The sequence below is a fragment of the Hypanus sabinus genome, chromosome 17, assembly GCF_030144855.1.
Source record: "Hypanus sabinus isolate sHypSab1 chromosome 17, sHypSab1.hap1, whole genome shotgun sequence".
In the NCBI taxonomy this organism is placed as follows: Eukaryota; Metazoa; Chordata; class Chondrichthyes; order Myliobatiformes; family Dasyatidae; genus Hypanus; species Hypanus sabinus.
This window is the reverse complement of record NC_082722.1, coordinates 42,114,046-42,126,080: the sequence shown is the minus strand read 5'-3', so window position 1 is coordinate 42,126,080 and position 12,035 is coordinate 42,114,046. Positions and strand designations below refer to the sequence as shown.

The 12,035-nt window shown below is 40.4% G+C and overlaps 1 protein-coding gene across 2 annotated transcripts in view; it reads right to left on the bottom strand.

Annotated features, from left to right (window-relative positions):
- itfg1 (integrin alpha FG-GAP repeat containing 1) overlaps positions 1-12,035 on the bottom strand; it is a 246,169-nt gene that overhangs the window by 135,104 nt on the left and 99,030 nt on the right. The gene's annotated exons all lie outside the window — the stretch shown is intronic.

The following is a 12,035-nucleotide window of genomic DNA, read 5'->3' as shown; positions in this document are numbered from 1 at the left end:
TTTAAGAGCCTCCTGGACAGGCACATGGATGAAAGAAAAATAGTGGGTTACGGGGTAGTGTGGTTTAGTACTTTTTTAAGGAATATAGGGGTTGGCACAACAGCGAGGGCTGAAGGGCCTGTACTGTGCTGTAGTATTCTAGTGTTTTAGTATTTGGTGGGATTTTGATCAGGGTGGACTGGTTCTGTGGTTCGCAGATATTGAAGATACAGCACTGGGTTGGACTGAACTGAGCTGGTTGAATAATAATAATGAAGTCTTTTGCTGACTTTATGGTTTGTTGTGTTTATATTCTTTGTTTTTTGCTGTATGCATGATTTCTTCTTTTTACGTGTGTTGGGGGTTTGATGTTTTTCTTTGAGCGGGTTCCTTGGTTTTCTTTGTTTCGTAGCTGTCTGTGGAAGATGAATCTCAGGGTTGTACACTGCATACATACTTTGATAATAAATGTACTTTAAATCTTTGATAATGAGACTGATGATTAGATGCTTCCGAGAGATCTCTTTCTTCCTGAACCACAACTTCCCCTTTACCATTGTTAATAAAGCCTTTGTACACATCTCATCCATTTCCATTGCAGAAGGATTCTCATCTGATTTCCTCCAGGATAGAACAATGATAGGGTTATCCTGGTCCTCACCTTCCAACCCAGAAGCCTCAGCATTCAACAGACCTTTCTGTGCAATTTCTGCCTCCTTTGAAGAAATACCATGAGCAGGTTCATCTTCCCTTCTCCTCTGCACAACTCCTGGTCAATTCTTCCATACTCTAAAGCCAGCTTCCTTCTTACGACACTCCATGGTTCATTCTTCCCTTCACACAATCCTAGGAGTTCACTTCCAACGTAGCATATTAACTTTGCTGTTCACCAAGTGATCTCTGACAATGGAGACATCAATCTCAGGTTGGTTGACTGCTCTCCGTCAATAGGGGTGACTTTGTGATTCCTTTTGCCAGCCACTAGTTCTACATCCCACTCAGACCTGTTTGTTCTGTGGCTTCCCGCATTGCTACAATGATGATCAACAGAAGACTGAGGAATACCATCTAATCTTCTGTCTGGCAATTTGTAACCTTCTAGACTTCAATATTAATAATATTTTACAACTTCAGTTAACTTGATTTCTCTGACTATATCAGATGACCATCTGCCGCTCAGCTTGTTTAGCTTGTTTCCGTTTTTTCATCACCTGGGCATGTCTTTCCTGCTTTTCCTGTTATATCAATGCATTTTTTGCCTATGTTTTCACTCTCCAGCTGTTCTCATTTATTCAATGGACAGATAACTTTGTTAAACAGCTTACTCCCAAAGGTAAACCTGGCTTCACCCTATCAGACAATGTCCCTCCCCCAACTTCTCTGTAGCAAAGGTAACTTCTTTTGTTTTCTTTCAAGTACTGCTGAAGAGTTTTTAAACCAAAACATCAACTGTTTCTTCCACTGCTGGCTGAGTATTTCTGACATATTTGTTTTCATTTTACTTTTCTATTACACAATGACAAAATAATGACACAATGCTCTGCTGCTAACTGTATAGTTAGAAGAATGATATATTACTATTTTAAATTTCTCTCAAGTACTTTCTTGTATTTAATCAGGTTTGAATAAAGATTATCTCAGCTGAAGGTAGCAACACTTGGCAACAAAATAAATTATTTTCTCTAAATCATATGAATAAAAATAAGCAATGAAATCCTGCAAGGTAACTAGGTATCAATACTGTGCAACTGTGGGCTGCTTTACCTAGATAATTCAAAGTATACCAAACACTAGGGTATGTGTGACTAATCAGTTATCTACTTATCTAACCATAGATCCTCATTTGTGTTCTCTTGACTATTTTAAACTTGCTTCATTTCTAGCTTTTCCTTCTATTGACAAAAGGTCATCCCTTGAAAGGTTCTTTATCTTTTCACAGATCCTGCCTGACATTCTGAGTATTTCCAACATTTTATGTTTTGACCTGATAGACTGAATCTGCGACACATTTTATATTGCAACATGGACTTTCAAACTGAAGGCAATAAATTAGGTTGTAAAGTCTGGTAAAGATTCGAGAAACAATCACAAACAAGTTGTAATAGACAGAAAGTCAAAAATAATGTAAATCAATAATCAGGGAATAGAAATTCCTCCTGAATTGCAAATCTACTCATAGTGCAAATCAGTCCACCCCAGAAACTAGAAGTAGATTCCATCACATGCCTAATTGAAAGTAATTTGCTATAGATTTGTGATAATCAAATTAAATTATTTAGTGATAGTACTTTTCACCCATTTTCTTCTGATAGTGTCCTTCGGCTCAGGGTTTCTCTCTAAAGTAGATAAGACCAGATGAAATAGTTCATAACAAGATATTGGCCTATATTTTTGCAGTAATGATGACGGTAAAATGATTGGCAATCACCATCCTTGTGCCATGTAAAGAAGAATAGTTTTTGGATTTCTGCAAGCATGAAATTTAAAGCAAAAGCCCTAGTGCTGTTAGTGCCTCAGTGGGATAAGTCTACAACAATTTTTATGCTTTGTAGTAATTTATCACAATATGAATGATTAATCTTTTGAATGAGATGTTAAGAGCATACAAAGGCATAATTTTTTCTTATTAGATTCTTTGTGAACCATTACTATTATTTTTAGAATTATAATTACCACTATGGCATATCACTTAAAACATAGCCAATAGAAGAGGAACACAGGAACTGATCCTTTGGCCCACAATGTTGTGCTGAACCAGTTAAAAAGTAAATCAAAAAATCTTCAAAAACTAATCCCTCCTACCTACACAATGTCCATTTTCCTCTATCTCAACGTCACTTAAAAGCCTCTAATGTATTTGTCTCTATCACCATACCAGGCAGTGCATTCCAGGCATCCACCACTCTCTGTGTAAAAAAATACTTACCCCCACGTCCTTTTGAACCTAACCCCACTCACCTTCACTGCAAGCCCTCTGGTATTAGACATTTCTACCCTGGGAAAAAGATACTCCCTGCCTCATCTATCTATGCATCACAGAATCTTATAAACATCTACCAGATCTCCTCTCAGTCACTCCAAAGAAAACAACCCAAATTTATCCAGCCTCTCATGCTCTCTAAATCAGGCAGCATCCTAATAAACCTCTACTGCACCCTCTCCAAAGCCTCAACCAACATCCTTCCTGTAGTGGGGCAACTAGAACTGTATGCAATACTCCAGACATGGCCTAACTAGAGTTTTATAAAATTGCAACATAACCTCCTGATTTTTGAACTCATTGCCTCGACTAATAAAAGCAAGCATTCCATAAGCCTTCTTAAGCACCTTATTGACCTGTATAAGCTACTTTCATGGAGCTATGAACTTGGATCCCAAGACCTCTCTGCTCAGCAACACTGTTAAGGATCTTGCCCTTAGCAATGTACTGTCCACTTGCATTTGTCCTACCAAGGTGCAACATTTATCTGGGTTAAACTCCATCTGTCATTTCTCTGTCCATATTTGCAACTGATTTATAGTGCACTGTATTCTTTGTCAGTCTTCTACACTATCCACAACTCCACCAATCTTTGTATTATCTGCAAACTTACTAACCCACCCACTTATATTTTCATCCAAGTAATTTACATACATCACAAACAGCAGAGGTCCCAGCACAGATCCCTGTGGAACACGAGGAAATCTGCAGATGCTGGAAATTCAAGCAACACACACAAAATGCTGGTGGAACACAACAGGCCAGGCAGCATCTATAGGAAGAAGTACAGTCGATGTTTCGAGTCAAGACCCTTTGTCAGGACTAATGGGAAAAAAGAGGCAGTAAGAGATTTGAAAGTGAGAGGGGGAGGGGGAGACCTGAAAGACAGGAGGGGGAGGGATGAAGCTAAGAGCTGGGAAGTTGATTGGCAAAAGGGATACAAGGCTAGAGAAGGGGGAGTATCATAGGACGGAAGGCCTTGGAAGAAAGAAAGAGGGAGGGGAGCACTGGTGGAAGATGGAGAACAGGCAAGGAGTTATTGTGAGAGGGAAAGAGAGAGAACAAGAGAAAAAATATATAATACATAAATAAATAAATAGAAATGGGGTAAGAAGGGGAGGAGGGGCATTAATGGAAGTTACAAAAATCAATGTTCATGCCATCAGGTTGGAGGCTACCCAGACAGAATATAAAGTGTTGTTCCTTCAACCTGAGAGTGGCTTCATCTCGACAGTAGAGGAGACCATGGATTGACATTCTTGACAGTAGAGGAGGCCTGTGGAACACCACTAATTACAGATCTCCAGCTCAAATAAGTCCTTCAACCACTACCATTTGTCTTCTAAGGGCAAGCCAGTTCTGACACCAAACAGCCAATTTGCTGTGTACCCCTTGCTGGATTAGCCTCCCATGAGGGACTTTGTCAAGCACCTTACTAAAATCCATATAGACAATATCCACTGTCCTACCTTCATCAATCTCTCGTTACTTTGTCAAAAAACTCAGTCAAGTTGGTAAGACACAACCTGCCCCACACAAAGCCATGCTGGCTCCCCCTAATTAGGCCATATATCCTCTCCCTAAGAATTTTTTCCAGTAATTTCCCTACAACTGACTTGAGAGACTCTCTGGTCTATAGTTCCCAGGATTTTCTTAAACAGAGGTACAAATCAGCCACTCGCCATTCTTCCAGGACCTTGTCTGTGCCTAGAGAGGACACAAAGATACTGGTAAAGACCCCAGCAATCTCGTCCCTTGCCTTCTTCAATAATCTGTGGTAAATCCCATCAAACCCTAGGGACTTATCCACCATAATTCTCATTAGGAGACCCAACACTTCCTCCTCCCTGACCTCTAAATGCCCGAACATACTTACAGGCTCAGCACTGATCTCCTGTAAATTGCTCTACACATAGACTGGTAGTCATTCTGGGCCAGATGTATTGTTTTAAAACCTGACTTTTTAGCCTGGTTCATCTTCCAGCTGTAAAATCCAAGCAAGCTATTATTTATCATCATTGTGTGCTGATCAGCTGCACGATCTGTCCCTGTTCTGCTGCTGAATCCATGCCCCCCTTGTTTTCTGGACACCAGCACCATGTTTCTTCCTTGTTATCATGTCATCTAAGTTCAAATGTGAGCCAATTAACCTTAGATAAGTCAGCTATGCCAAGGTTTGGGTCTAAATGTGCACCAATTACCCTTAGACAAGCCAGCTATGCCAAAGTTTATCCATCTGCAGCTGCCTGTGAACTTGAAATGGTCTTTCATCTATCAGCATTTTCCCACTTGAACAGATTCAGTGGGCTTCATATAACAGCAAAAAAAAAAGCCAATACAAAATCCTGGTCCTGTATTTTATAGCTGTATTATTTACCATGATGATTTTGATTTCCTCCAACTACAAGGATATCAGGAACATAATATCAAGCTACCTTCACATGCTACATAGTTTGCTGCCTTCAACAGTGTCATGAGAAATCAACTTAACTTGAAATGAGCTTCAGGTATTTACAAAGGAAAATATGCTGAAAATAGTGTGCTTTGTTGCATGAGCTCTGAATGAGATTTTAAAGATATACAAACACATTTTTTTTTGTTAATAGATTTCTTGGGTCCCTAGAGTAATCTTTTAATACAAACTATTTTACATAATTATAATTTGTTCACATAAACATTTCAATTATAGTAGATTTTAAAATAAAATAACTTTGCAAAGAATTTATATTTCATTTCCTATCTCAATCAGTTCTTCCAATTTTTTTTTACTGATCTGTAAAATATTTTATAATATTAGATCAAAAATGCTTTAAGCTCTTAATTGCCTGTGGCAGTTCCTTCACAGAATTGATTGTCATGTTCATGATATCAACAGCTGCCAGATGCCAGAGATCCAAATGAGTAGATGCCTGTCAATAATCAACACTGGAAGTTCATGCATCAGTGTCTGCCCGATCTTTGTGGCAAGCCCTTTCAGTGAGATGTACAACACGCTGGAGGAACTCAGCAGGTATGTTGTGTTTACCTTTTTTAGTGAGGATAGCAGTGAGTACCATTGCTACCCTGCTGCTGGTGGAATCCAAACCATTGCACAATATTTATAGGTCAGTCTACAAAACACTTCGTAGCTTTAGAATTCTAATACTTGTTAAATTTACCAAGTTGGTGTTATAATGTTTCCCTTAACTTTGAAGATGATCTGGAACATACAGGTCCATATTGAGAAACCAATTTCATTAAGCTAATTTAAGTTCATGTTAACTTTTGTTTATGTTTGTTTTATTTATAATATTGCTGCAAAAAGCTAATTATATCTTGTGTATTCATGCTTAGGAAAACAGATTTGAACTGGAACACATCATCAAAAAGCATTAAAAACAAGCCAAACTCCATACCACATTGATAAGGAATGGGCCTTAAACTGACATACGGTTTTATGGAAATTATACTCAGCATTCTAATGACAGATGCAGAAAAAAAATGTTACAATTTAATAAACCAGGCTTTGCTACCCAGGATTACATGCAATCGAACATGTTTTAATTCACCAGATACCGCTGACAACAGGTTGTTTCATAACTGCTTAAATCTGGGTAAGAAGTAGGAGCATTCTTTTCATCTCCTGAGTAAGAACAAATGAAGACAATGTAATATAGAAAAAAAAATGGAGGAAATTTTTTATATGCATCAATCATACCTGTTTAAAAATACTACAGCTGAAATCTGCAGCTGTAGACACCACAGTAAGTACATCATTTCCAGTCATTGAAAAGAACAATCTTCAGAACTGACAGATTAGGGACACCAGAACACCTAGGAGCTAGTGCAGAAAACATGGCTGCTGGGGAAAAACATGCTGCAGGTAAAACTGAAACATAAGGGCCCACCTCCTCCCCCCCCCCTCCCCACTTCCCCAACATTTTCCTGGCTCATATGTAGACTCTGTACAATAAAACTGAAGACCTCAGGGCAAAGTTGCAGTACCAGAGGAACATCAGTGACTGTGTGTACTCTACTTTCCGGAGACAAATGTCACTCCTAGCAATCCAGACAGAACACTCCATTATGAGGGCTGCTCAATCCACTGTATGGACTGGATGATGACATCAGATAAAAGCAGAGCTGGTTTCGTTTGCTTCATGATTAACTCATAGTGGTTCTCAGAAGCAGCAGTCTGTCTCAGTCCTGATCTCTGACCTGGAACATCTGGTGATCAAGTGTTGTACGTTCTATCTTCCAAGGGAGTTCTTTTGCTATCATCCTAGATATGGTGTACATTCCACCCCTGACAAGTGTCAGGCTGGAACTGGAGGAGCTGAGCACCGTGATCAACAGCTATGAGATAGTGCAATCCGATGCCTTTGAAATCATTGCGGGTGACTTCAACCAGCCCGGCTTGAAGTCCCTGATGAAGAAACACCAACATGAATCAAGGAGCCAACAGACTCTATCACTGATACACCTCCATCAAGTACCCTTACTGTACCTTCCCATGTCTGCACCTTGGCAAGTCCAATCACTTGGCTGTACTACTTCAGGCAGATAGGTAAAGACCAAGGACCGTAGCACCAGTAGTGAGGACTGTAAAGGTACGGTCAAGGGAGGCATAGGAGTGTTTATAGGACTGCATTGAATTGGTGGGCAGGATCATGTCAGTGATTAATCTTTGGATCTGAAAGCATATGCAGCAGCCAACAATGATTTCTACAAGACCTGCTTAGTTAAGTATGCACTTTTGAGGTCATACCAGTTTTCCCAGACCAAAAGCCCTGGATGAACTAGGAGATTTGCAGCTTGCTGAGGGATAGATCTGCAGTGATCAATTCTGATGATCCAGAACCCTACAGGAGGTCCAGGTACAACTTATGGAAGGACATCTTGAGAATGAAAAGGCAATTTCATATGAAATTATAGAGACAATTGGCTATACAAGGCTTTGCCTGTCATTACCTCCTATAAGGTGAAGCCAAACAGCATAAGCAGCAGTTATGCTTAACTCCCCAATAAATCAATGCCTTTTATACAAGCTTTGAAAGAGAAAATAACACTACACGCATGCAAAACACGAGTGACTGTGTGATCTCTATCTCTGAGGCTGATGCCCAAGAGGGTGGACTTGTGCAAGGTGTCAGGTCACGACATTAGTGTATTTGGCAGTGTACTGAAAACCTGTGTCAACCAAAAGGCCGGAGCGTTCAAGGGCATCTTCAACAATGTTGTGATCTGAGATTCTCTCCTGCTTCAAATGGCAACAATCATTTTGGTGACTAAGAAGAGTAGTGCAAGCTGCCACAACGACTACTGACCAGCAGCACGCACATCTACTGTAATAAAATACTTCAATAAGTTGGTTATGGCTAGAATTAACCCTTGTCTGAGCAAGGATCTGGACTCATTGAAGGGTCACTGATGGAAAGGTTAAGCAGCTTTAAATTCCTGGGTGTCAACATTTCTGAGGATCTGTCCTAGGCTCATTGAGGCAATCACATGGAAATCATGCCATTGACTGTACTGTGTTTGGATTTTGAACATATTTGGTATAGCACCAAAGACTCTTACAAATTTCTATAGATAGAGAACATTCTAACCGGCTGCATGACAGCTTGAAACAAATCCTCCAATGCCCAGGGTCACAAGAGGCTGCAGAGGAATGTAGGCTCAGACAGCTCCAGCATGAGCGCAACTCTCTCCACAATGGAGGATACATTCAAGAGGCAGTGCCTCAAGAAAGCAGCATCTATCATTAAGGACCTTCACCATCTGAGACATGAACTCTTCTTATTAACATCAGGGAGGAGTTCAAGGAACTTGAAGATACACACTCAGTGATTCAGGAACAACTTTTCACCCTTTATCATCAGATTTCTGAATGGTCTATGAATCCATGAATACTACTTCATTATTCCCTCCATAGATGCTGCATGACTTGCTTTGTTCCTCCAGCAATGTGTGTTACTCATTTATCCTTTTGCACTATTTATTTTGTAATATGTATTAGTCTTAGGTTTTTGTATTCAGTGTACAACAAATTTCATGTCATATAGGACAGTGTAAATAAACTTGCTTCTGGTTGAGGTATCAATGCTGTGCCTTCAGTTCAACAACTTCTTGTAGTCTTGGCCATCAGTGTTGCATCTACCATATTACAAGAGAACAAAGAACTGGAATGTTATTAAATTATCTTTCTTCTTGTAGTCATTACCTTTGGAGAGGATCTGCTATATAAGGGAATATAGCAGAACATGGCTTTTAAATTAGACATATCCTGTTAAAAATGAGTACAGGAATCTCTGGAATACAGCAAAGGTCATTTAGAGGACTGCAAAGTGCAGAATCTAAGTGACTTTACTACTCTTTTCCCTCAGTTTTATAGTCTCTGTGTCTGTCTCCAGAGTAAAGACAATGTAAAAAATTCATTCCTCCCCCTCCTCTTTCAGCTACATGCATAGATGACCATGCTGATCTTCACAAGGACCAATTTTGTTCCTTGCTATCCCTTATACAGCTATAGAAATCCTTAGGATCCTCTTTCAGTTTGTCTGCAAGAGCAGCCTCATGTCCTCTTTTAACCCTCCTGGTTTCTCTTAAGTGTTCTCTTGCATTTCTTATACTCAACATCTTATTTGAACATAACTGTCTATATGTGCCACCTTCTATTTTGTTACCAGGGCATTAATATCCCTCATGACGAAGGCTCCCTAAAGCTTCTAGCCTTGCCTTTTATTCTAACAGCAGCATACAGATGCTGCACTCTCAATGTTTCACTTTTGAAAGCCTCCACTTATCAAGTATCTTTTTGCCGAAAAAAAACCTATCCCAAATTCATACCTGATGCCATCAAAATTGGCATTACTTGAATTTAGAATCTTAACCTGAGGACCAGTCCTGTCCTTCTCCATAATTATCTTGAAATTAGTAGAATTATGATGGCTTGATCCAAAGTGCTCCCCCTACACACACTTCTGTCACCTGTCCCAAGAGAAGTCCAATACCGCACTCTCTAGTTGGTATCTCTACATAATGAATAAGGAAAATTTTCTGAACACATTTCACTAAAGTCCCTGTACAATCCCAGTCTATATGTGGAAAGTTAAAATCACCTACTATCATAACCTTATATCTCTTTCAATATGTCTGCTATCTCTCTACAAATTTGGACCTCTAAATCCCATAACTATTGGTAAGTTTATTAGATTTTACCACCATCTTCTGATTTCCACTGTAGTACAAGGAGTTTTATTAAACACTGCTTATTTTTAATAAAGATGTATTTAAATTTTAACCAATTATAACAGTAGGGATCATTTCCCTCCAAAGATGCTGCTTAACCCATTCAATTCTTCTAACATTTTGTTTTTTTGTTCTGTTATTAGTGTAATTGGTACCTTAATCCATTTGGTAATTGTTGAGAAAATCCGAAGCACATATTATAACACCCTAACACCCTGGGAAAGGTTTCACTGCTAACGTAATGGTCTTTCTGTAGACGCAGTGTTTGAGTTATGGTTAGAGATAATGGGTGCTTTGGAATAAGAGTTGGGGCTGTTCAGCAGGAGATGAAGAGAGAAGACACCGGAGGGAACCAGTCATAGGATATGACCCGGTGGGGAGATGGTGTTTCGATGGAGCCAGGTGCTGGGATCGACTAAGGATCAGCGAATTGAGCTCCAACTGGTGCACATTTGACTGTTTACCGTAAATTCCGGACTATAAGCCGCTACTTTTTTCCCACGCTTTGAACACTGCAGCAACACTGCGGCTTATACTACGGTGCGGCTAATGCATGCTTTTTTTCATGCCGCCAAAAACATTTTGCCTCGTAACAGTAGACTGTTATGAATCCCGTAACTGGAGAACTTACCAGCAAAGATAGAGAGGTCCGTTGAAGTCTGATGTCACTATTTTCAAACGTTTTATTTATAAAGGGACACAAAAGTAGGGTTAATACATACATTCAGATAGTGCACATCGTCAACACTCAATCTAAAGCGCGGGTATAGTAATACTCATCATTAAGTGAGCTCTGCTGTTGTCTAGGGGTTAATAGATTGTCCGTTGGAAATATAAAAGTCACTCAGAAAGTCTGCAGGCCTCAGCCCGTTGGAAATCGCTGGGTTTCACGTGGGGCGACCGAGAGAGAGAGATTGGGGGAGAAGAGAAAGAACTTGCCGAGTCTTGATGAATCTTCCGTGAAATCGGGGGAACGTTGGTTTCCTCTCCCCGATGTTAGTTAAAAGCGGTTTCCTGTGATTCCAGCCACAAATTCCAATCCCGGAATCTAGCGCACGTGGCTTCCTTCAGAATGGCTTCCCGCTGCTGCGGGACCACCCTCTCGTGTCTTCTTGGTGCGTCTGAGGGCTGTCCCCCTGAGACTCACCTTTATACTTCCTCACGGGGTCGCAGGTGTCAGTCAGGTTGGGATGATGCAGTCTCTCTCTCAACCAGCCCACCTTGCCCGAGGGCTTTTCACGTGGTCTCCATGAGACAATAGTCGCTGTCGCCTTATTCTGTATCCCGGGTGGAACGTGCAATTTGTATTGTTATGATCCCAGCCCCCTCCTTTGTGAGAATCACAAGAGCACCCGTCCAAAGGTGGGGGGGGGGGGGGGGGGGTCAGTAGACCCAGTCGGGGAGAGAGAGAGAGAGAGAGAAACGTGTCAAATTGCAGGTCCCACCAGGGATACAGAATAACAACAGCGACTATTGTCTCTGAATGTTTGTATTAACCCTACTTTTGTGTCCCTTTATCAATAAAAACGTTTGAAAATAGTGACATCAGACTTCAACGGACCTCTCTATCTTTGCTGGTAAGTTCTCCAGTTACGGGATTCGTAACAGCACGTTTCTCTCTCTCTCTCTCTCTGACTGGGTCTACTGACGCCCCCCCGCTTCGACGGGTTCTCTTGCGATTCTCACAAAGAAGGGGGCTGGGATCATAGCAAGACCAATAAAATTGATGAGTAGTTCACAGAGGTCCAATGAAATTGTACGATAAATCAAGCGCACTTTCACAATTAAATTATTGTAAATCAGTCATTTGTACTCACCCTCATCAACATGGAAAACACTCGAAGAA